At 43.7% G+C, this 26,926-nt stretch overlaps 1 long non-coding RNA gene across 1 annotated transcript in view; it reads right to left on the bottom strand.

Annotated features, from left to right (window-relative positions):
- Positions 1 to 26,926, bottom strand: part of LOC125633481 (uncharacterized) — a 266,677-nt gene that overhangs the window by 146,336 nt on the left and 93,415 nt on the right. The gene's annotated exons all lie outside the window — the stretch shown is intronic.

Below are 26,926 nucleotides of genomic sequence, written 5' to 3'. Positions count from 1 at the left end.
AACTCCGAGGCAGGGACTTGTCTCTTAATTATGTAAAGTACTAATAGACTACTGGTATTACAATGAAATATAACAGTAATTCCTATTAACAGGGAACTTTCAAAGCTGTAGTAAAGGTAAGGCTTGGGTTTTAGTTGTTTGGTCATTGTTAATTTGAATTTTCCTTATAACAGCTTTGAAAGCCCCTGCTTTGTCATGCATATGAAATATAGAAGTGTTCTGCTATTTCTCAGCCTTGCTCTGCATCATTTGACTGTCAAGATGGTAGTTTCATGAATGGCTGTTAACTTTTTTTTATTATATTTAACACATGTAGGGAAAAAAATTAAGTGTTCACTTGTCATTGTAATCTGATGTAGTGGCTGGCCTCTCTTTTATATAAACATGAACAATTTGATAAATAGCCATTTAGCTGCACATTATTTCTACATATAGATCCTTCTGCTCATTAATAATGCTGAAAGGAGGTAAACAATGTCCTCAGAGTTTTTAGCTTTACATATTGCTCTAAGTCACTACCTTAGGCCTAATAAAAGGTATGACGTGCCAGGAGTCTTACAGGACAACACTCTCAGATGCCTGGGAAGAATAAAGAGTTAAATTTTTCTATACAAGAAGATCAACTATACACTTTCAATCTGAGTGACTTTAATTTTAGACTAAAGAAAACAAACTAAGAAAGAATCAAAGTAAAATCTCCAGAACACTGTGCGTGTCTCTCTCTCTCTCTCTCTCTCTCTCTCTCATCTATAATACAGTATGTACCATCTCTGCCTCACAAAATAACTGCTGTCTTGTAGATTTCCTAGAGATGAAGAGGGGGGAACATGGAAAAAAAGTCATAACATTTACACAGAACACATCAACCAAAAATCTTACCCAGATTAAGACACTACTCAGAGTAGTTGATGATAGGCTGGAGCAAGTGAATACTCACACAAATGATATTGGGTTTAAAGCAGAAACCTTGGAACAAAGATACAATGTAACAAGTGCAGTATAAGAGGGGTAGCCATGTTAGTCTATCTCCACAATAACAACAAGGGGTCCGGTGGCACCTTAAAGACTAACAGATTTATTTGGGCATAGATTTTGTGGGTAAAAAACCCCACTTCTTCAGATGCACGGAGTGAAAATGGTGCAGTAAAAAATAAAGTGAAGTATAAATATAAAAGAAAATAAAGTGCACTATAAAAACTTAGAGAAAGAGCTGACATGGCTAAGGGACTGGGAGAGGCAGAAAGCAGAATGGAACATACTTGTAACTGGGGCCTGGTCTACACTAGAAAATTAGGTCAATTTAACTATGTTGGTTGGGGTGTGAAAAGTCCATACCCCTGAGCAGCATTGTTAAACCCATTTTAAGTCCCCGTGCAGACAGCGCTAGGTCCACAGAAGAATTCTTCTGTCAATCTAGCTACCACCCCTTGGGGAGGTGGATTACCTATGCCGATGGGAGAATACCTCCCATTGTAGGTCGTGTCCCTGCTGAAGTGCTACAATGGTGCAGCTTGCTGCTGCAGCATCTTAAGCGTAGACCACACCTTACTTGGATACCTCATAAAGGTTGATAAAACAACTGTAATGTCAAAATGTGAGAGAATTAGAATCATATTTACAATATGAAAATGGTAATACTGTCTGATATTTGGTTTGTTCAAAGCAAAATTCAGGGAGGTTCAAATCATTGCAGCTCAAAACCCAGACAATTGTCAACGTTTTGCACAAATCTAACCCTTACCTCATAACATCTTCAAAACATGGATTCCTCAGCTGCTTAAACTAGACATAGGGAAGGATGCTGAGAGATGAAAGACCAAACCAAATGTGTCTGTGAAAATCATTGATAAAAAGTCCTGCCACGCAGTGCTGAGACTCTAATATTTAAAATTAGCTGCCTTAGGTAACATAGCATGTTATAGTCTTCCTTAATTTGAGCCTGACTCCCCAGGTGAAAAGAAGAGCTTTTGACCTTTAAAAAAACCTCCTTCTTAAAGAAGAATAGGGGTACATGTGGCACCTTAGAGACTAACAAATTTATTTGAGCATAAACTTTCGTGAGCTACAGCTCACTTCATCGGGCTCCACCCAAACCATCAATATCTATTCACTGCGAGAAGAGCCCCCCACATTGGGAACTAAGCACACAAGGGTACTGAAGGGGATAGGTAGCTTAATTCTGGTAACCAGAGACTTCTCAGCAATTAATTGGGGAAGTGGACACACCTTTCTCTCACTCAGTGTATTGTTCTTATTCAGTTATGTAGAGTTGGTATTAAACAATTGTATTATTTTTATTTGAACATTAAAAAACACAGCCATAAGAGTCTGTCATAAGCTGGAGACTGATACAATCCATTTTATCCCCTGTGGTTCTAAAACCCACTTTCCAAGATGGAGGCTGACACCCTCCTCATCACATAACTATAGCAGCTGTTTCACATGCCTGTGAGCTGACTCTCTGAGATTAATAAGCAGCAAGTTGAGAGACAGGGAAAGTGAACTCTATCTTTTCTTCTGTGAGGGATTTAGCCAGGCAAAAATGTAGATCTGCATAGTTAGCCTATGATAGTGGAAAGAGAGAAGACAGAGGAAGGACAAATTACCGTTGCTAGTTTGTTTAAGCAAGTTGAGTACAGGAAGTAAAGGAAAGGGGAATACCTACCATCATGAGAGAGAGAAAAAAAACAGGCCAACAAAGAAAAGGCGTAATTAGACAAGACCCAGATGGATGGTGATGGTGGTGCCTGGAAAGTTGGAGTCAAAGCAGATAGCTGCCTACTCGGAGGGCACGAATGGCAAAACAAAACAAACAAACCAACAAACCAAAAAAACAAAAAACCCAAGACCCTGCCGAATCAGCAGAACAAATAAAACTTTTTTTTAAATGTGACACAACAGTATGGGTGCCTCCTGGAAGTTGGTGCCCACAGCCCAGGGTGACTGTCCTGCTCCCCCAGCCCTAGAACTGATCCTGTGTAAGGGGCCCTTGGAGTGCACATATAGTGAAAATTAACTACACCTAGTTAATGCCTTAGCAGCACATCCAATTAGTGTCAAAGGAGACCCTGGGCTGCAAGAAGGCCAGGATTGTTGGAGACTGACTTGTTGAACTAGTTAGCAGCTTCAGCTTGTAGTGTCAGAAGATAAGCATTAAAGTTTCCAGTACTCGAGGCAAAGGGAGCAGGAACTCAAGTGGGGAGCTTGTCTCTCAGCTTGCCCTTGCCATCATAATAGCTCTTTTTCTTTATGGCTACTTGATGCAACTCCACCTAGTGCTTTCATAACAGTGTTGTGTTCCTGGCTTTTTGATACAATGTCTCCTAGTGGTCACTATCTAAAAATCTTTTTTTAAAGCATACGGAAATCTGTTGTTTTCCACTGGGGTCCCATAAAATCTGTTCACTGCATCTGCTTCTGACAGCTGGTCATTCTTGGGTGGTTTCTTGCCTCTCCAAAAGGTAGAGAAAGGAATTTGTTGGGTAAAGTAGAGATGGGTGTGTCCACGAAGAGTGCCCAGGGACAACTGATGGTGCCCTCTCCAGGGGACCCCACTTAGGAAGCCTCTGGTACAATAACAATGACCAGAAAATTAGCTGGAGACCAGGAAGTCACTGAAAGGCTGCTGAACATATGGGCTTTGGATCAGGCCCAAAGTGACCGCAAAGATGATAAAAAGGCTTGTAACACAGAAGATGATAAAGCCTCCATCTAAAATTGCTAGCCCAGTTCATAGCTGTATAGCTCTTGCCTTGTGCTTATGGTAAGAGCTAAACATTTTTTAAAAAGACAAATTAACAGCTGTCCATAGCAGTACATCAACTGTGGTGACTGGGATTCTAAAGTCCAGCATTTATTTTTTAAAAAAACTAAATCAGAAGTGCTTGACATCTTGTGATTCACTATTGTTAGAAGTGTGAGACATGGGGAAGTGACAACAGCAGTTTCAGTTAAGTTACCACTGATAATTATGTTTTATAGCAGCCTGTTATACTTGATCAACGAGAATTTTGCCTGAGAGGACCTCAGGACTTGTCTCCTACTAACCTGGGAGGACACAGAAAGAGAGGAAATGGGAAGTAGAAGGAATAAAAGACTGTGGGCTTGTCTATACGGGGTCACACCACTTTAACTAAAATTGTAATTTAAAATCAATGTAGTTAAACCGCAAAAAACTGAGTGGACACTCAGATCACCAGTAACCTGGCTGATACTGAATTAGCTTGAGTCAATTAGGAATGGGTTTAAACTAAGCACAGAATACATCACTCAAACTGAAATAAGAGTGACCAGGTGGATGAGGTAATCTCTTTTATTGGACCAACTTCTGCTGGTGAAAGAGAGAAGCTTTCAAGATCCACAGAGCTCTTTTTTCGGTCTGAAAAAGGTATTCAGAGTGTCAGCTAAATACAAGATGGAACAGATTGTTAAGCATAAGGAGTTAACATGTTGTGAGAGACCATTTAAAGTGAAGTGGACAGTTAACATCCCTGCAGTCATAGGATAAAGGAGGGTTATTGGGTTATAGATTGAACCATGAATCCGGTGTATTTAGTGAGGCCATGATTTCTAGTGTCTAGCTAAGTTATGAATTTAAGCTCTCAGACTTGTCTTTTGAAGGTGTTGTGCAGGTTTCTTTGGAGGACAGGACTGAGAGGTCAAATATGGAGTGATTGCTTTGTGAAAAGTGTTTGTACATAGGTGATAAGGTGTTTGTGTCTTGTATCATTTTTCGGAGAGAGTTAATTTGGGAGCATAATGATGAAGTCACACACTTGATCATTATTAAGGTTAAGATTCTGTCACGAGTTTTTTTAGTAAAAGTGAGGGACAGGTTGTGAGCAATAAACAAAATTTCACAGAAGCCTGTGACTTATCCCTGACTTTTACTAAAAATACCCTGGGGGGCGGGGTGAGGATAAACAGAGCACTGCTGGGGCTTGCAGCTGTTCCAGCTGTGCCACTGCTCCTGGGGCAGGGGCTGACTGCTGCTGCTCCTGCCCCAGGGGGGCTGACTCAACCCTGGCCACTGCACTGGCAGGCCAGGGACCACTGCTCCAGCACACCCAGGGCTGGCCCCTGGTCAGCTCTCTGACAGCCCCAGGGCTAACCACCAGCCAGCTGTTCCGGGGCCACTGCTCTGGGGCTGGCCACTACTCTGGTGGCCCCGGGGCTGAATGCAGCCAGCTGTTTTGCCGGCCAGCTATTGTGGCAGCCCCAGGGCTGGTCACCATCCAGCTGTTTTGGCAGGCCCTGCCCCAGAAGAAATCAGGAAGATCCCAGAAAGTCACAGAATCCATGACCTGCGTGACAGAATCGTATCCTTAATCATTACATTGATTGCTTCAGGGGGAAAAATTGACTGTGAAATCCTTAACAAACATCACATCCACCCCTATCTTTCCACCACCAAGAGGACAGCTATTCAGTCCCTGAAATCCAACCACCAGACAGTGATCAAACCAAAAGACATGGGGGGGGGGTGCCATCATAGTCCTCAGCTGTGATGACTATATCAATGAGGCCAACCATCAACTCTCCAACACCACCTACTATAAAAAACTCCAAGAAGACTCCACACCACAATTCACCTAGGAATTTAAGGGTATCATCAAGTCCTTCCCCAACAACTCCAAGAGAAACTCCACAAGCTCATTCCCCACAAACCCACCCCAGAGAATTTCTACATGTTTCCCAAGATACACAAACAAGGGAACACAGGCAGATCCATCATATCTGTCCACAGCACTCTTACTAAAGGACTATCAGGACTCAAAAACCATCCTCAAACCACTCACCACGCAAATGGCCAGTTTCCTCCATGACACAATCAACATCCTCCAGAAACTCCACAACACTAACAACCTCCCTCGGAACACCATCCTTGCCACTATGGATGTCATCTCCCTATACACCAACATCCCTCACCATGAGGGCATAACTGCCTGCCTCAAATATCTTCAAGACAATTGCCAATACTCCGGTATTCCACCCCAAACACATTGCCAAACTCATTCATTTCATCTTCACCCATAACAATTTTGCATTCAGTAACAAAGGCTTTGCCCAAATCATGGGAATAGCCATGGGTCCTAGGATGGCTCCCCAATATGCCAACCTCTTCATGGGCCACACTGAGGAAGAATTTCTGGACAAATGTATCAAAAAACCAATGATATACCTGAGTTACATCAGATATTTTCATCCCAGATAGAAGACCTTAATTCCCTCACAGGTTTCCACCACAACTTCTACAACCACCACCCAATTCTCAAAACCTCTCTAGAACATTCCCACAGCAGCATCAACTTCCTGGACACCACAATTAGATTCAGCCCTGGAACCCTACAGACAACTATATATAATAAACCCACGGATCACCACACTTACCTTCACAGATCCAAGAAACCACCCAAAACACACACAAAAAATCTATTTTCTACAGCCAGACACTCAGATACCACATAATATGCTTTGATGTGACAGTTTGGGATACACACCTTAACACACTTAAAACCACCTTTACAAAACAAGGACACGCCACCAGAGAAGTAGATAGCACCCCGGAATGGGCCACCCAAATACCCCAAGAGTACCTGCTTTAATACCGGCAGGGGGGGGATCCAACAACCGCATGGCCCTAGTTGTCACCTATCACTCCATGCTGGAGCCCCTATAGGGTATAAGTCAACAGTAACAATCCTCAATGGGGACTGCAAACTGAATAAATCTTTCCCAACCCCCGCCTCTTCTGGACTTCAAATAATCCCCCATGCTCAACATCAGAAGCAAGCTCCCCACATACCAGGACACACCAACTCAAAGCAGCACCAGACCCTCCCATAACAACAGATGCAAAACCTACAACATATCTCCACTGCTCAGTACCCATCCTCCTCACCACACCTTTCAAGATCCAAGGGTCCTACACATGCCTATCACAACGTGTTGTTCCTTATCCAGTGCACTAAGTGCTCCAATAACAACTATGTGGGTGAAACCAGTCACTATGCTCTCGAATGCAGAAAAATGCTAAAAAACAAAAACACCATACCATCCATGGGTGAACACTTTGACAAAATGATCACTCCATACCTGACCTATAAGTCCTCATCCTCAAAGGAAATTTGCACACCACTTTCAAAAGACAAGCCTGGGAGTATAAATTCATAACTTAGCTAGACACTAGAAATCATGGACTCAATAAATACACTGGATTTAAGGTTCAATACAACAATCTTTAACCCATTAACCCTCCTTTATCCTATGACTACAGGGGAGTTAACTGCCCACTTCACCTTGAATGGCCTCTTGCGATATGTGTTAACTTATTATGCTTAACAATCTGTTCCACCTTGTAGTTAGTTGTGACACTGAGTACCTTTCTCAGCCTTGGTCTACATTACAGAGTTAAGTTGACTTAAGTTTTGTTGACAATCATAAGTTGCTTTAATAACATCAGTGGAGCGTGTCCATACAATGCTCCTTGTATCAGATGTGTGTGTCCACGGTCGTTGCTCTTGCATCAACAGAAAGAATGTTGCATCATGGGTAGCTATCCCACAGTGCAACTCCCCACCCTCTGTCACTTTCTGCTGCTGTGAACTCTGGGAACAGATCACAATGCATCATGGGGATGTGCTCACCATAACTATGATGCAGTTATTTCCATCCCATTCCATGAGCTTCATAGTTCCTACTTTGTTTTGTGCTGTTTTTCAACAGCCCTTGTAAAGTGTGCACCTGCCATCTCTGCCTGACAGCATGGATCCTGAGCTGCTGACCACTGTAGTGATGAGAATTATGAACACAATGCGGCTGGTCCTGCAATATTTTATGAGTTGCAAAACAGAGTGAATCAGTGATGCCTGCTCTGCTGTCTGCCATGGAAACAAATAATTCAGGATTGCTGCTGGCATTCACAGAACAGCTTGCCATGGTGAACTGTTGGTACTGGGCTTGGGAAACAAGCAGTGAGTGGTGGGATCACATTGTGATGCATGTATGGGATGAAGAGCAGTGGCTGCAGAACTTTCAGATGTGCAAAAGTCACCTTCCTGGAACTGTGCGGAGCTCGCCCCAGAACTGCGATGCAAGGACACTAGAATGAGAGCTGCCCTCACTGTGGTAACCTGAGTAGCGATCGCTGTGTGGAAGCTGGCAACTCCAGACTGCTACCAGTCAGACACAAGTCAGTTTGGAGTTGGAAAGTACACCGTGGGGGTTGTGGTGGTGCAAGTTTGCAGAGGCATTAATTGCCCCCTGCTATGAAGGATTGTGACTCTCGGTAATGTCTAGGAAATAATTGATTGCTTTTAGGCAATGGGATTCCCTAACTGTGACGGGGCGATAGATGGGATGCATATCCCAATTTTGGCCCCAGACCATCTTGTGATGGAGTACATCAACCAAAAAGGCTACTTTCTCTATGGTCTTGCAGGCTCTGGTGGATCATTGACTTCAATGCAGGGTAGTCAGGGAAGGCACATGATTCACGCATCTTTCAGAGCACTGGATTGCACAGAAAGCTGCAGGCTGGGACTTTCTTTCCAGATCAGACGATTCCATTGGGGAATGTGTAAATGCCCATAGTGAACCTGGAGATCCCACATATCCTTTATCCTGTGCTTCATAAAGCCTTACACTGGGAACCCAGACAGCAGCAAGGGGTGTTTTAACAATATGCTTAGCAGGTGCCAAATGACCACTGAATGTGCCTTTGGCTGACTAAAATGTTGCTGGTGCTATTTTTTTGACCAGTTAGACCTCAATGAGGAAAATATTTCTATGGTCATTGCGGCCTGCTGAATAATACATAATAATTGTGAATCTAAGGGGAAAAAGTTTCCCCAGGGGTGGGCTGTTAAGGCTGATCAGCTGGCTGCTGATTTTGAGCAGCCAGATACAAGGGCAATTAGAGGGGTGCAGCAAGAGGCTATTTTAATCAGGGAGGCTTTGAAGGAGCACTTTGACAATGGTTCCCAGTAATGTGTCTCTGTGTGATGCATTTGGCCAGACAATGTTTACTTGCTGCCATGAATTACCTCTGTAGTGCTTGCTTCTTGGGCATTAATTGCAAGGAGAAAATAGTCCTGCCTCTAGCCAATAGAAAAGGAGTACTTGTGGAACCTTAGAGACTAACCAATTTATTTGAGCATGAGCTTTCGTGAGCTACAGCTCACTTCATCGGATGCATACCGTGGAAACTGCAGTAGACATTATATACACACCAATGTGTTTCAATGTTAGCACTGAGCGATGTATGTATGAATTTCACAAATAAAGACTCATTTAATTTCAAAGACTCAAGTTTAATAACAGGATCAAACACAAACTTTTGGTCAAACAGGTGACATGAGAAAGAAGAACAGTCTCGCAGTTAGGGATCTCACAGCTGGGTGTAGCTCCAGCTTCCTTGAGGAAACCTGTCGCCAGGTGTGGAGCGCATGGGTACTGTGAGGGACTGGGAACATGCGAGGAATGCGATGAGGGAGTTTGGGGAGGGCAGGGACAAGAGTTCTGTAGTGGCTGAAGGGGGAGTTGGGCACAGATTTGCTGCAATTGCAGGTTAATGAGGGACTTCAACATCTCTGTCTGGTCCTCAAGGAACTTTATTATCAGCTCCTGCCCCTGTGTCCTTTCCTGGCAATGCAGCTTCAATCTTTCATTAATTGTCTCCCTCCATGCTCTTGTTTCACTCTATGCTGTATTTGTTGACTGCAGCACTTTGTGAAACATATCCTCCTTACTCCTCTTGGGTCACTGCCTTATCTGATGGAGGCACTCCACCGGTGTGGAGGAGTGTGTTCTCAAGGGCACATCTGCAGAAGGCAAAGAAACAATGAACAGACAGTGTTGTGATTGTGCTCACAGCCGTGAATCACAAAAGTTACACACACCTCTTTCTCACTGTCCCTTGGCTAGCACATAGGTTGCTGCAAGTACCAATTATGATGAGTTTGTGGGAAGGGAGGGGGCAGGTAAGGGGAGGAAGGGACAAAGGGTGGTTTGTGAATGAAGTTACTATAAGTGGCTAGTGAGCCTATTCTGAATATTGGTACCCTTTTCCACAGGCTAGGGTAATCAAACTCAATATCTCACTCCTAAGGGTAACCCAGGATGTAAGGGAGCATCTCCTGCATGTGTGAAGTTTCAGATCCTTTCTGTATGCCGCTCGCCTGTGTGTTACTATGGTCCCTGCAGAAATAACTGCCTACAGTGGGGGAATATCAAGGCAGATCTCCCAAGGAACCTTTGGAAGAGGATTGCAGAATACCTACAGGAAAGTTTCCTAGAGATCACTGTGGAGGATTCTAGAGACATACCCATGTACATTAACAAACTTTTCCACCGTGGCCCCATTGAGTAGATGGACAGGCTCTGTTGTTAATTTCTGTCCTTTATCCCTCCTCTACCATATAACGAAGTACATGACAGCTCAATCTCCTCTCACCGTGCAGTATCAAAGCAAAATGAGCACTTATTGGAGCTTCCCTCTCCTGCCTCTTATGCACCAGAGCTGGAGCGCTGGGACTAGCTAGACCCTTGCAGAGTGGAAAAGAGGTCCTGACTCGCCACATCACTGGATGACCTTGCCGTATGCTCCATATTGTCCTCCAGCTCCACCTCCTCATCCATCACTTCATTGGGATTGAGTCCACTGGCTGCTGCCTCCAGTCCCCCCAAAATATTCACAAGGCTTTTGGCGATGGAGGTGGGGTTGCTGCTGAGGATGACATGCAGTTCCTACTCAAAGATTGTGGATGTATTAGAAAGTATAGCTGAAGACCAATCACAAAAGGGAGAAACTATACAAGAGGCAGAAAACATTGCAAACAAGATGCAAGAACTAGAGTTCGTATTCATGTTGACCATGTGGAATGAAATGTTACAACTCTTTTACCACACAAGTCAAGCTCTCCAAGAAAAAGAACTGGATTTGAAAACATCTGCAGACCTCTGTCAATCATTACCAGACCACTTACACACTTTGAGGAATGATTTCGAAAGATTTGAAGACATATCAAAAGATATCTTGCCTGATACTAACTGCAAAAAAATAAATGGACACAAATCTGACATCAGGAATCATAACATTCAAAAACCGGTAGGAGAACACTTCAACCTCTCTGGCCACTCAGTAAAAGATTTAAAGGTGGCAATTTTGCAACAGAAAAGCTTCAAAAACAGACTCCAGCGAGAAACTGCTGAGCTTGAATTAATACATAAAACCATATTAAAAGGACAATATGATATTACAAAATCAAACACTCAAACATTAATAACCATTAATAATGCAACCCTCATTTGTCTCCTTGTGTGTATGCGTTCTGATAAGTAATCACATGATCACATACTATTTCTTCCACATGACCATGCCTCATTCAGTGAATGAGGGGTCAGAATTAAAGTTGCACAGACAACATTAATTCTGGCATTTCCTAACTTTTTGAGTCCTTGGGTTTTGTGACTTTACTAATGTTCTTTCAACAAAGATTTTTGCTATGTTATTAAAGGCAGAGCTGGCAATGCTGCCTATTGTTTAGGCTGCCCAACACTTCCCATTATACTACTATTTTCAGGTGCTCATAACTTTGACAAACTTTAATGTATGGGCTGAAATTTCCCATGCTAGGTGTCTGATTCAGTCTCAATTTTTCTGTAAAGTTAGTTATTTTTGAGAATGACATTAAGGGAAAATATATTGTTTTGTCTATATTAAAAGATTCTTATAACTTTTGTTAAGTTCTAGCACCTCCATGTTATGCAGTGGGAATTTGATATTTGATACGGAGATCACCTTAGCATCAGAGATGTGTTTTTTTTCTATTCCCATGAAAAACTACCCACAACTGGCCAATTTTTAAGCCTTTCAAAATATCTCAGTTTGCACGTGCTCAATAGACACTTGAGTTTAGTAGTTAAATTCTCTGATGTTTCTGTCTCCACTGAGTATGCTCCAGCCCAGGAACGCAGGCACTGAACAGGACATTCCCTGCAATTGTTTCTTTTGGTTGCTGTGGGGCATGATAGCACTGGAACTAAGACTGTTTCTCCTGCGCTCTTGATGCTTTCCCTGACGGCATACAGGCAGCCTGATGGAGAAAGCCACCTAATTCAAATGTATAAAAAAAGAGATAGATAGGCGTGGATGTGACGTGCTGTTCCTCGGGGGAACACCCAACGCTCCCATGTTCATCTTTATAAAATGATTGTGTGGTATCCAATGCATGTCATGTTGGGTGTCTTCAGAAGGCTCATAATGCACGGAGCATGGTTGTTATAGTGATGTTATAGTAAGGTTATAGGTTATTGTCATAAATATAAAGGGAAGGGTAACCACCTTTCTGTATACAGAACTATAAAATCCCTCCTGGCCAGAGACAAAACTCTTTCACCTGTAAAGGGTTAAGAAGCTAAAGATAACCTCACTGGCACCTGACCAAAATGACCAATGAGGAGACAAGATACTTTCAAAGTTGGGGGGGGGGGAACAAAGGGTCTGTCTGTCTGTGTGATGCTTTTGCCGGGACCAGGTCAGGAATGCTCTTCAGAATTTCTAGTAAGTTAGTAAGTAATCTAGCTAGAAATGCATTAGATTTCCTTTTGTTAAATGGCTGGTAAAATAGGTTGTGCTGAATGGAATGTATATTCCTGTTTTTGTGTCTTTTTGTAACTTAAGGTTTTGCCTAGGGGGATTCTCTATGTTTTGAATCTGATTATCCTGTAAGGTATTTACCATCCTGATTTTACAGAGGTGATTCTTTTACTTTTTCTTTAATTCAAATTCTTCTTTTAAGAACCTGATTGCTTTTTCATTGTTCTTAAGATCCAAGGGTTTGGGTCTGTGTTCACCTATGCAAATTGGTGAGGATTTTTATCAAGCCTTCCCCAGGAAAGGGGGTGTAGGGCTTGGGGGATATTTTGGGGGGAAGACGTCTCCAAGTGGGCTCTTTCCCTGTTCTTTGTTTAACGTGCTTGGTGTTGGCAGCATAGGGTTCAAAGCAAAGTTTGTACCTTGAGGAAGTTTTTAACCTAAGCTGGTAAGAATAAGCTTAGGGGGTCTTTCATGCAGGTCCCCACATCTGTACCCTAGAGTTCAGAGTGGGGAAGGAACTCTGACAGTTATAATTTTGTGTATATAGTTATGAGCCTGAAAATGTATCTTCATAGCTTAAAGCCATGCAAAAACTCTCCAAGAACAGAGAGGTAGTTCACACCTTGTCAGGGCATGGATGGGACAAACTCAGCCCAGCCTCACAGGAACAATGGACACTGGCTTAGGCAGCAACAAAAGAATCTGTTAGACCCTCGAGGGAGTCACCCCTTTCCTTTGGGCAGTTTAGGACTGCAATGAGGTAATGCTCACCTGACTCTGAAGGGGGGGGGGCAAAGCCAGGAGGAAAGAAAGGACATGATAAAAGAGAGAGACATTTTGCCATGCTCTCTCTTTTCCACCTACATCTACAGACACCACCACCACCAAGCAACTGAAATGCTGATCAAAGGGGAGAGCCTGACTGAAAAGTAACGAGCCAGCCTGTGGTGAGAAGCATCTTAGTTTTTAAGGACATTGAAAGTGTTAAGATCAGCTTAGAATACGTTTTGCTTTTATTTCATTTGACCAAATTGGACTTGTTATGCTTTAACTTATAATCACTTAAAATTTTTCTTTATAGTTAATAAATCTATTTGTTTATTCTGTCTGAAGCAGTGCGTTTGATTTGAAGTGTGTCAGAGATTCCCTTTGGGATAACAAGCCTGGTACATCTCAATTTCTTTGTTAAATTGACAAACTTATATAAGCTTGCAGTGTCCATTGGGCATTACTGGACATGCAAGATGGAGGTTCCTAGGATTGTGTCTGGGACTGGAGATATTGGCTAGGGTCATTCGCTTGCAAGTAGCTGGGAGCAGTTTACATGCCAGAGGCTATGCGTGAACAGCCCAGGAGTCGGGGTTCTCACAGCAGAGCAGGTTAAATCTGACTCCCAGGGTCAAGGATTGGAGTGGCCTAGCAGATCACTGGTCCAGACAACACCAGACGGGAACGTCACAGTGGGTAGACAAGACTGGGACCGATTGGCCAAGGAGAGTGGGAATGTGAGTCAAGGGAAAGAGGGTAATTGGTAAGGGGTTGAGACTGTGATTAAACAAGCATCTGGAAGTGGGAACAGGCGACTGGAACCCAAAGGTGCTCGGAGAGGCAAATCAAATGAGGAGCTTGGATAGGAGAAGGAGGGATGAGGAGCCAAGGGATGGAGAGACACTGGGATGAAGAGCCAGGGTGGGGTGAGAGACAGGACTGGGACAGGGCAGAAGGGGTCAGGCTTGGGGAATGGAGGTAGAGAACAAAGGTAGAAGTGCCCGTGACCACTCAGTCATATTCCTGAAGAACTGGAAAAGAATCTGAGTCCCACTATCCTGCTGCTGTCAGAAAATATATATGAAACCAACTGACAAACTGTGCATCTCAATCCCCTCTAGTGCCAATCCACATTGAGGCTGACAACCTATTACTGTTATTAGTTACTCCTTTATCTAATGTGCAGAGGTCTGTGCTGCAGATCTAAAGTCTTGCTAATGGCCTATGTGGGTGTCAGTCTGAGACATCTGATGGAAAAAAAATTTCCGGTTTCCTTTTTTAGAAACCCAGGACACTACACACAAAGTTATGTTAATTTAAGGTTGCCAAATCAAGCATTCAAAGTTAGGAATTGCCAGAATTAAAGTTGCCTGTGCCTCATTTCCCCATCGGTATAATGGGGATAATGCCCCTTCAAATTACAGAAGAGTTACGAAAAAAAATAATATTTGTGAAGCACACACAGTGATGAACACCACAGTAAAGCTCATGAGGAAATTAGTAATTCTGTATTCAGATTTTGAATAGTGTGCAGTATATAAGACAAGGGCCATAAATTGAACAGAGCAAAATATTGTTTAACTACCCATTCAGTGAGCACCGTCCTGTGCTCTAAAAGGTCCTATGGAAAAAAAACAGTATGTGATCACACAATTGAAAACCTCATCATAATGCATATGCACAAGGAGGTAGAACTAAGGTTGCCCACACAACCTCAATTCTGGCATCTGAATTTCTGAGAGCTTGACTTTGCAGTCTTAATAATGCTCTTTTAATGTAGTTTTGTGTGTGTGATGGTAATAGGTAAAACACCATACAGAGAAGTGCCTGCAGGAGAAATCCTAGTAAAACTCCACCAGTCTGGACTGAGTTTTCCCATAAACCATTCTGTTCTGGCTGGAACAGAGTCATTTCACCTTGCCAGACTTCAGTAGGCACTACAGCCCCTGGAAGCATCTGGGAATAGTTAATACAGCCTCAGGCACAACTGATTTGCCACCAACTTACTCGCTGGTGTCAGGGCAATAGGCATCCTGTAGCTTGATCTCTGTTCCACCTCTCTGAGCAGAGGATCCCTGAACCTGCATTGTACCTTTCTCTGGTGAAAGCAATCAGGCCTCTGGTTAATCTGCCACACATGAATGACACACAAGGAGGAGAGCGTGTGTGTGGTGTGGGATAATTTGGCTCCAGCCCAACCTCTACAAGGTACTAAACAGTGTGGTAGTGTTGCCAACTCCACATAGCAGGAAGTCACCAGACAAACCCTGAAAAGTCACTAGATGAGGCTGTTTAAGCACTCAAAAGGAGTCAAAAATGTCATAGAACAAAATTTCCAGAGAATTTTTTATATATTATATATATATATATATATATATATATATATATATACACACACACACACCCAGGCAAGTATAGTCACAAAATCATTCACAAGCAGCTCAAGAGTGTTAATAAAATGTCCATGCTCTTCTTACTACATTCTGTTGCACATCAGAAGCAACTACAACAGTACACTGTCATCATCAGAAGGGCACCCTTTGCTCATTGGGAAGGGCGTTCTGTACACTGCAGCCCAGGTTGGCTGGGGTTGGTTAATTTCAGCTAAGGCTCCCTTTCTTGCCAGCCTGGATTGCCTACAGGTTAGTGAAAGGGAGAGCCCAGAACCAGGGGGAAGAGGGCATTCACCTGACCTGAGCTTTGTGCTGCAGGGAGCCAAGAAAGTAGATTTAAAAACAAAAATCTGCTACCCAGATCCCTTCCCCCTGCATCCAGGGTTTGATTTCTGAAAACAGCTGGACAGATAACCCAAGGCCAAGCCAGGGGAAGGAGTAAAAGGGAACTGAAATCAAGCTAGCTCCATCTTTGATCCTGTAGTAAGAGTTTCATTCCTGGAAGCACAGTGCCCCACCCCCGCACTGGGGCACATGGCCCTGTCTCATCCTCCCAGGGGTGCGGTTCTCCTCACTGGCTAACCTGCCTCCCCCACCCAGCCTGCTTCATTAGCCATCTTTCCCTGCATCACAGGGTATGCTACCGACTGTGGAGCAGCGAGAAAGAACACATTTGGTTAAAAACAAGCCCTGGCTAATGTGCTGCTCTTTCCAACGCGCCCCTGACTTTAGCAAAGTATTTAATTAGCCTCCACAAACATCTTTTCCTCGCCTGCAGATTATAGTGATCTCAGCCCAAGAAGCCCTGGAATGTGATTCCTTCCGAGGACATGCTCAGCTGAGGGGTAATGAGAGGGACCTGGTGTGCAACAGAATGCAACGGATTTTATTAACACTATTGAGCCGCTAGTGACGATACATACTGGTGACTTCTTTCTCTGACCATCACTGTAAGTGGCAGTGAAAGTCATTAGGTTTGTAACGGGTCACTTTGCCACTTATTTTCTGGCGAGGAAAACCAAAGTCACTACAATCTAGTGACAAAGCCGCTACCTTCCTTTAGGCCGCCGCCAGCTGCTCCAGCGGGAGACCTTCCCCCGCTGGCTCCCTGAGCACCCCTCAGCGCGACGCCCGGCTGGAGGCGGGAAGCGGGAGACCGGGGGAGGCGGGGGGAGCGGCTGCCGTGCGCCGCGGGCTCTCTTCCCTGCCAGGCTTCCCCACGCCACTGCCAGGGCATTTCCCGGGCTGGGAAACACCCCGCCGCCCCCGCCCTGAATTCAAGGAAACCCAGGCACCCGTGGGACGGCCCGGGAAGCCACGGGCGAGAGCGGCGGGTCCCGCGGCCGGCAGCGCTCTCCGCGCCTGGCTCTGGGAGCGGCGCGGCCGAGCGGAGGGGAACGAAACCGCGGGGCGAGCCCGGGTGGGAGGCGAATGACGTCGGGGCGGTCTGGCGCTGCTGCGGGGGGGAGCCTCGGTGCTTCCCACGCGCCTTTCCTGCGAGAGGGAAACTGCGGCAGCCGCCCCCACCCAGGCGGCCCAGGAGCCGTCATATGCGCCTGACACGTCGCGGCTCTCGCTCCCCCTGGCCCCCGGGAGCCGCGCTGCTCGCCACCAGGCGCTGGGCTTCTTCCGTTCAGCCCCTCCCCCGTGTCGCTTTCCCCCAAACAGGCGGCAGGGCTGGACTCCAGAGCCCGCAAGCTCGTCCCTGCCGGCGGAGCCGCGCGGCGCTTGGCGCAGCGTGGAGCTAGAGTGAAAGCACCCCGCCCCCCCCCGGCCGCTGCGCAAGGTGCAGGACAGCCCCCGGGCCAGCGGTGGGGAATGCCAGTAGGGTTGTCTTATGCTCTCACTGCAACTCTTCTATGTATGAGCATCCAGAAAGTGGAGCACCCCACCCCTGTTACAGAGGCCGCCGCCCTTACAGGTCGCTGTTGCCTCTGAAGCAAGTGGAAGAGGGAAATTGACTACAACGTAATTGACGTAGGTGCAAGGGTTCTCCTAGTTTATGACCTAAACAGCTCAAAGCATTGCATTAAGAATGTGTGTTCAAGGCTATATTATAATAAAAAATGAGGCACTCAGAGATCCCTTACTTACTCCTTTTAAGTTTTCACTTATTGGGTGCAGGTAATGTTCGTTTTTACTTGGCCACTTTTATCTGTGTCCCTAGGGTAGCAGAAACATTTCAATAGCACGAAGATGGAGATGATTTTCATTAGCTGGTCTCTTCATTTTGCATTACCCAAAAACTACAATAGAGACTTGCAAAACATGTAGACTAGCTCCTTGGTAGATAAATCGTTCTTATTTAAAAAAACATAGTTCAGGAGGGAGTATCTTAATGGCGGTAAGAAGCCCTTTTTAAAAAATGGTCAGAGACAAGGCCCAGTTTAAGTTTAAAGCTCTACATAGGTTTTTCAAGTGGAAGTTTTTCTTTTGACAGGCTAACTAAATTCCTTTTGCTGCCTCACTCAAACAAAAACAAACCCACAAGAAAATCACTACACTAGAAGTGGCCAGCTAGAGAAACTGAGGGAAAGCACAGTGTTGCAAGATTTTTTGCTATAAGCATACTGATATGAACTTCCAATCCTGCAGTCTTTTTACAAGGGCAATCGCCCTAGCCTTCAGTTAGTTCAACATACACAGCATTAGGTCCATATCAGAACAGAGAGCATGCGCAAAATTTATTGCAATAAACTCTATTTAAAGAACTGTTTGATCTTACCATTCCTTCTGAAGGGTAAGATCTGAGACCATAGTTCAGAGTAACTGATGAAACCACCAGATTACTGGACAACAGTGGGGTAATAACACTCTTTTACAACTTCCACGGAAACTCCACAACAGTAAAAACACACACTTGGTCCAGCATATGGAGGTGGTATTTAATTCAGGGTATAATTAAGAGACAGAGAGAAAATACAGGATCCTGTTTAGGGAGGAGCAAGTTCCAATGAATATTAAAATTAGAAGGTTATCTCCATATAAGGCAGTCTGTTTAAAACATTTAAAAGCAGGAGGAAAAAAAACAAACGAACAAATATGTTTAAAAGGTGAACTGGAAATCAGTACTGAAAAATGAGTAAGTAGGCGGTGTTTTTGAGGCCAACATTTTTTTTTCTCCACTACTCATTCCATTACTGTAGTTGTCTTGTTACTTCACACTGAAGAGGTATTTTTCTGAGATAGAGGGACAACATTTATAATTTGCAGTCCTTTTACTATGTGACATCACACATTGGGATCACAGAATCATAGAAATGTAGGGCTAGAAGAGACTTCAAGAATTCATCAAGTCCAATTCCCTGCACTGAGGCAAGATCTAGTAAACCTAGACCATTCCTAACAGGTGTTTGTCCAACCTGTTCTTAAAAACCTCCAGTGATGGAGAATGCACAGCCTCCCTTGGAAGTCTATTCAGAACTTAACTACCCTTTCAGTTAGAATTTTTTTCCCCAAATATCTAACTTTGCTCCAGCTTAAGCCCATTACGTCTTCTCCTACCTTCAGTAGACATAAGAATGGCCATACAGGGTCAGACCAAAGATCCATCTAGCCCCGTATCCTGTCTTCCAACAGTGGTCAAACCAGGTGCCCCAGAGGGAATGAGTAGTACAGGTAATCATCAAGTGATCCATCCCATCGTCCATTCCCAGCTTCTGGCAAACAGGGGCTAGGGCCACCATCCCTGCCCATCCTGGCTAATAGAATTAATGGATCTATCCTCCATTAATGTATATAGTTCTTTTTTGAACCCTGTTATAGTCTTGGCTTTCCCCAACATCCTCTGGCAAAGAGTTCCACAGGTTGACTGTGCATTATGTGAAGAAATACTTCCTTGTGTTTGTTTTAAACCTGCCTATTAATTTCATTTGGTGATCCCTGGTTCTTGTGTTAGGAGAAGGAGTAAACAACACTTCCTTATTTACTTTTGCCACACTAGTCATGATTTTATAGACCTCTATCATATTCCCAAGTAGTCATCTCTTTTTCAAACTGAGAAGTCCCAATCTTATTAATCTCTCCTCATACAGAAGCCGTTCCATACCTCAAATAATTTTTGTTGCTCTTTTCTGAACCTTTTCCAATTCCAATTATCTATCCATCCCTTTCTTAATTACTCCCAACATTCTGTTTGACTTTTTTTTAGCCAGTCAAAAAAGCTGTTAGCTGCACATTGAGTGGATGTTTTCAGAGAACTATCCATAATGGCTCCAAGATCTCTTTCTTGAGTGGTAACAGCTAATTTAGACCCCATCATTTCATAGGTATAGTTAGGATTATGTTTTTCAATGTGCATTACTTTGCATCTATCAACATTGAATTTGATCTGCCATTTTGTTGCCCAGTCACCCAGTTTTGTGAGATCACGTTGTAGCTCTTCGCAATCTGCTTTGGACTTCACTATCTTGAGTAGTTTTGTATCATATGAAAATTTTGCCACCTCACTATTTACCCCTTTTTCTAGATCATTTATGAATTGAATAGAACTGGCCCAGTACAGACCCCTGGGGAACACCACTATTTACCTCGCTCCAGTCTGAAGACTGACCATTTATTCCTATGCTTTGTTTCCTGTCTTTTCACCAGTTACTGATCCATGAGAAGACTTTATTTTGCTTAAGAGCCTTTGGTGAGGAACCTTGTCAAAGGCTTTTTGAAAATCTAAGTACACTATATCCACTAGACCCCGCCACCCTTTGTCCACATGCTTGTTGACTCCCTCAAAGTATTCTAGTAAATTGGTGAAGTATGATTTCCCTTTACAAAAACCATGTTTACTCTTCCCCCAACCAATTATGTTCATCTATGTGTCTGACAATTCTGTTCTTTACTATAGTTTCAACCAGTTTGCCTGGTACTGAAGTCAGGCTTACTGGCCCTTTTTAAAAATTGGCGTCACATTAGCTATCCTCCAGTCATTTGTTACAGAAGCGGATTTAAATGATAGGTTACTAACCAGTTAGTAGTTCTGCAATTTCACATTTGAGTTCCTTCAGAACTCTTGGGTGAATCCCATCTCTGGTACTGGTGACTTATTACTGTTTAATTTATTGATTTGTTCCAAAACCTCCTTTAATGACACCTCAATCCGGGACAGTTCCTCAGATTTGTCACCTAAAAAGAATTAATCAGGTTTGGGAATCTCCCTCACATCCTCAGCCATGAAGACCAATGCAAACAATTCATTTAGTTTCTCTGCAATGGCCTTATTGTCCTCAAGTGCTCCTTTAGCATCTCAATTGTCCAAGTGCCCCACTGGTTGTTTAGTAGGCTTCCTGCTTTTGATGTACTTTAAAAAAAATTTTGCTACTACTTTTTGAACTGTTCTTCAAATTATTTTTGGCCTTCCTAATTATATTTTTACACTTTACTTGCTTGAGTGTATGCTACTTTCTATTTTCCTCACTAGAATATAAAACTTCCACTTTTTAAAAGGATGCCTTTTTGCCTCTCACTGCTTCTTTTACTTTGTTGTGTAATCAGGATGGCACTTTTTGGGTTCTCTTATTATGTTTTTTAATTTGGGGTATACATTTAAGTTGAGCCTCTCTTATGTCGTCTTTAAAAAGTAAAATCCCTGCAAGCTGCAGGGAAACTTTTGGCACTGTACCTTTTAATTTCTGTTTAACTAACTTCCTCATTTTAGCGTAGTCCCCCTTTCTGAAATTAAATGCTACTGTGTTAGGCTCCTGTGGTTTTTTCCGCACCAGAGGGATGTTAAATTTAATTATAAGATGGTCACTATTACCAAGCGGTCCACCTATATTCACCTCTTGGACCAGATTCTGTGCTGCACTTAAGACTAAATCAAGAATTGCCTCTCCTGTTATGGGTTCCAGGAATAGCTGCTCCAAGAAGCAGTTATTTAAGGTGTCAAGAAATTTTCATCTCTGGATCCTGTCCTGAGCTGACATGTACCCAATCAATATGGGGATAGCTAAAATCCCCCTTTATTATTGAGTTTATTTTTATTGCCTCTCTAATCTCTGAGGATTTCACAGTCACTATCATCATCCTGGTCAGGTGGTCAATAGTTTATCCCTACTGCTATATTCTTATTATTTGAGCATGGAATCACTATCCTTAGCAATTCTATGGTACAGTTTGGTTCATTTAAGATTTTTACTTCATTTGGTTCTATGCTGTCTTTTACATATAGTCAGGTTTCAGAGTAACAGCCGTGTTAATCTGTATTCGCAAAAAGAAAAGGAGTACTTGTGGCACCTTAGAGACTAACCAATTTATTTGAGCATAAGCTTTCGTGAGCTACAGACAGTATGCATCCGATGAAGTGAGCTGTAGCTCACGAAAGCTTATGCTCAAATAAATTGGTTAGTCTCTAAGGTGCCCCAAGTACTCCTTTTCTTTTTACATAAAGTGCCACTCCCCCACCAGCACAACCTATTCTGTCCTTCCGATACATTTTGTACCCTGGTATTACTGTGTCCCATTGATTATCCTCATTCCAAGTTTCTGTGATGTTTATTATACCAATGTTCTCATTTAATATGAGGCACTCTAGTTTACCCATCTTATTATTTAGACTTCTAGCATTTGTACATAAGCACTTTAAAAAACCCTGTCACTTTTTAGCTGTCTGCCACTACATGATGTAGTTGAATGGGAATCTTTTTCTTTTGACTGTTTCTCATAAGATTGTACCTGTATCTTATCTTCCATCCTCTCCTTCTTCCTTGGACATAGAGAATCTCCATTAATAGATCCTCCCCTAAGGGATGTCTCTGTTTGAGCCACATGCTCTTCCGCACCTGTCTGCTTTCCCCGAGCCCTTAGTTTAAAAACTGCTCTTTGACCTTTTTAATATTAACTGCCAGCAATCTGGTTCCATTCTGGTTTAGGTGGAGCCCATCTTCCTGTATAGGCTCCCCGTCCCCAAAGTTTCCTGAGTTTCTAATAAAGCTAAACCCCTGCTCCCTACACCATTGTCTTATCCACACATTGAGACCCTGCAGTTCTGGCGGTCTAACTGACCCTGCACATGGAACTGGGCGCATTTCAAAGAATGCTACCATGGAGGTCCTGGACTTCAATCTCTTACCTAGCAGCCTAAATTTGGCCTCCAGGTCCTCTCTCCTATCCTTCCCTATGTCATTGGTACCTACATACACCACGACCACTGGCTCCTCCCCTGCACGACACCACAAGTCTATCTAGATGTCTTGAAAGATCTGCAACCTTCACACCAGGCAGGCAAGTCACCATGCGGTTCTCCTGGTCATTGCAAACCCAGCTATGTTTTAATGATCAAATCCCCCATAACTATTATTTGTTTCTTCCTAATAACTGGAGTTCCTTCCCCCAGAGAAGTATCCTCAGTATGAGAGGATACCACATCTGGGAGGGTCCCAACTATGGATCATTTCCCCTGCTCCAGTTTGATGCTCTCCTTCCCTGAGACTTTCATCCTCCTGAACAGCACAGATGCTGTCAGACCAGGGGTGGGACTGTTCTATTGCATCCCAGAAAGTCTCATCTATGCACCTCTCTATCTCCCTTAGCTCCTCCAGCTCAGCCCCTCTGGTCTCCAAAACCCGTACATGGGCTTTAAGGGCCAGGAGCTCCTTCCACCGAATGCACACATATGCCATCTGCACAGAGGGCAGGTAATCATACATGCTGCATTGGGTGCAATAAACTGGATATCCCCCTCTCTGTTGCTGGACTTATGCCTGCATTCTCTTTACTCCTGCAGCTCATTCCTTTGTTGATGTTTTGTTTTCATCAGGGAGTGTTTTTGGCCTTAAGTTTAAAGACTTATGTGCATCTAGCCCCCCACTCTCCCGCTAACGGGAGTTTTGTGAGCGAGTTTAGTGGTCCTGTTCGCCAGCTCCTCATAAAAAATTGATCTCCATCCTCTTTATAACAGCCCTTAACATAGTTGAAGACTTATAAGGTCCCCCCTCAATCTTATTTTTAAGACTAAACACCCAGTTTTAAACCTTTCCTCACAGGGTTTCTAAATCTTATAATTTTTGAAGCTCTCCTCTGGACCCTCTCCAATTTACCCAGGTTTCCTAAAGCATGGCTCCCTTGGACTCAGTAATTCAAGTGAGGCTTCACTAGTGCCAAGTAGAGTGGGACAATTATCTCCCATGTCTTTACATATCACGCTCCCATTAATATATCCCAGAATGACATTAGTCCGTTTCACAACTGCATCATATTGTTGACTCATTCAATTTGTGCTCCACTATAACCCTCACATCCTTTTCAGCAGTATGACTACCTAGCCAGCTATTCCCCATTCATAGAATATCAGGGTTGGAAGAGACCTCAGGAGGTCATCTAGTCCAACCCTCTGCTCAAAGCAGGACCAACACCAACTGAATCATTCCAGCCAGGGCTTTGTCAAGCCGGGCCTTAAAAACCTCTAAGGATGGCGATTCCACCACCTTCCTAGGTAACCCATTCCAGTGCTTCACCACCCTCCTAGTGAAATAGGATTTCTTAATATCCAACCTAGACCTCCCCCACTGCAACTTGAGACCATTGCTCCTTGTTTTATCATCTGCCACCATAGGCACTGACTTCCCCTCTTTCTCATGGGTACTTGACCTCCCCTCTGCCCCTACCCCTTCCATGAGGCCCTTCCCCATCCCTATTCCTACCTCTTCCCTAAAGTCCCCAACCCAGCTCTGCCCCCTCCCTGCCAATACTCTAACTCCTTCCTCAAATCCCCACGTCTTCCCCTGAGTGTGCCATATTCCCATTCCTCCCCTGCCCTCCTCCCCAGAGCATGCTAACGCTGCCAAACAGTTGTCTGGCAATGGCCGGGCAGGAAACACTTGGAAGTAGGCAGAGGAGTGGGGACATAGCACACTTAGGGGAGGAGGAGGAGGAGGTGGTGGTGGTAGTGGGGAGCTTGGCTGCCGGTGGGTGCAGAGTACTCCCTAATTTTTCCCCATGGGTGCTTCAGCCCTGGAGCATTCATGGAGTCGGTGCCTATGTCTGCCACCACTGAGAACAGCCAAGCTCCATCCTCTTAGCAACTACCTGAAGGGGGGGTTCCAATCAAATCCCCCCTCACTCTTCTTTTCTGCAGACTAAACAAGCCCAGTTCCCTCAGCCTGTTCTCGTAAGTCATGTGCCCCAGCCCCCTGATCATATTCATTACCCTCCTCTGGACGCTCTCCAATTTGTCCACATCCTTTCTGTAGTGGGGGGCCCAAAACTGGACACAATACTCCAAATAATCACTTTCCTCAATCTGCTGGCAATGCTCCTGCTAATGCAGCCTAATATGCTGTTAGCCTTCTTGGCAACAAGGGCACGCTGCTGACTCATATCCAGCTTCTCATCCACTGTAATTCCCAAGTCCTTCGCAGCAGAACTGCTGGTTAGCCATTCTGTAGCTGTGCATTTGATTTTTCCCTTCATATGTGTAGTGCTGTGCACTTGTTTTTATTTAATTTAATCTGGATGGTTTCAGATCAATTCTCTAATTGGTCACGGTCACTTTGAATTTTAATCCTGACTTCTAAAGTATATGCAACCCCTCCAAGCCTGCTATCATCTGCAAATTTTATGAGCATACTCTGCTACATTATCCAAGTCCAAGACTAACCCCCTGCATGACACCATTATAGATGGCTCCTGCCTCATTCAAGATATCAAGATGACTTCATAGGGAAACTGTCTTTTTACATTGACATATTTCTGTTATTATTCTACATGCTGGTGTGATGTAATACACCCCTGTATTCACACCCTACACACTATTATAATAATCTTTGTACAAAGTATACCTTGTAAGGGGGTATTTACAAACTCAATTGGCTGGTCAGTATTGTTCTGGTAAAATGTGTGGCAATCCTGTACATGCAGTTAAAAGATTCCCCTAGATTATGTTACCAACACGTATTCCAAACCCCCCAGCACAGTCCAGGCAGAAGTCAGGTCTATTCTAAACAAAAGAAGGAATCTGTGCTTGCCTTAATTTTGCATTTAACCAGCAAAGTCATCAGACAGGAAGGGAAAACAAGGGAAATTCAAACAGGTGAAAAAACCAGCAGGGATATCCTTCCACAACAGACTGTCTCCTGGTTCTCAGCTGGAAATATTTTTCAAAAGGGGGACAAGCTATAAAGAGAGGGACCAACATGCCAAGGCATCTCTTTCTCTCTACCCATCTCATTCTGCACCCCTGAGAAGACAAAAGGAAACAGCCATTGGACTCTAGGGGAGGAGTCCTGACCTGAAGGGTTTGGTCAGTAAGCTTACTGGAAACATGGTGACAAAGTCTGCTTTACAATTAAAATAGTTTAAGTAGATACGAGTAAGCCTTTTGTTTTTATTTTTCTTGTAACCAGTTCTGACTTTTAAGCCCCATTATTTTTACTCAGTTAAAATATCTTTTTGTAGTTAATAAACTTGTTTTACTGTTTTATCTCAGGCAGTGTGTTTAAACTGAAGTTTCTGGGTAACTATTTATGGTAATAAACTGGCATATTAGTCCCTCAAACTGACTTAATATATTTCTACTGTTCAGGAGACAGCTGGGAGATATAGGACATAAAATTTCTGGAGGGATGTTCTGGGACTGGTGGTATGTTGGGGTCACCATGTAGTATAACCTAGGCTGGTGAAAACCAGGGTGGAGCTGGCAGGCTGCAGTTACACACAGCCACTTAGGGTGGGGCATGCATGCTGTAAGGCTGTTTGTGAGCAGCTGAGGTGGGAGCTACTACAGCAAGGCACTGTAAGGCACCCAAGGCTGCGAGGCATGGGTGACAGCCCACTACTAGTCTGTATTGTGCTCTGGTAGGTCATATATGATGGTAGATGTTAAAAACTGGACTAGTTTTCATATTTGTTTTGCAGTTTGTCACTTTGATCACCTTTAAATCAATTCTCTAATATCTTTAAATTCATGAATCTTCAGATACAATATACAGATGTTTAGGTTTTACACACACACACACACACTTTCATACAAACATCTGACAATTTAAATCAGGCTGTTTAAATTATAGCATTACAAAAGTGAGCGGTAGCCACATTCATGAATTTTAAAGTGTACTTCTATTCCAAGAAGCCACTAAAATAGCATGAGTGTTTCTCTTTCCACATTAAATTCCCATTTCAACTTTTCTTAAACAGAGCCTTGCAAACCTGCCATGATGTGTGAACATCACGTTGCATT

This window comes from Caretta caretta, chromosome 3 (assembly GCF_965140235.1).
Source record: "Caretta caretta isolate rCarCar2 chromosome 3, rCarCar1.hap1, whole genome shotgun sequence".
NCBI classification, from domain to species: Eukaryota; Metazoa; Chordata; order Testudines; family Cheloniidae; genus Caretta; species Caretta caretta.
This window is presented reverse-complemented; position numbering and strand designations above follow the sequence as displayed.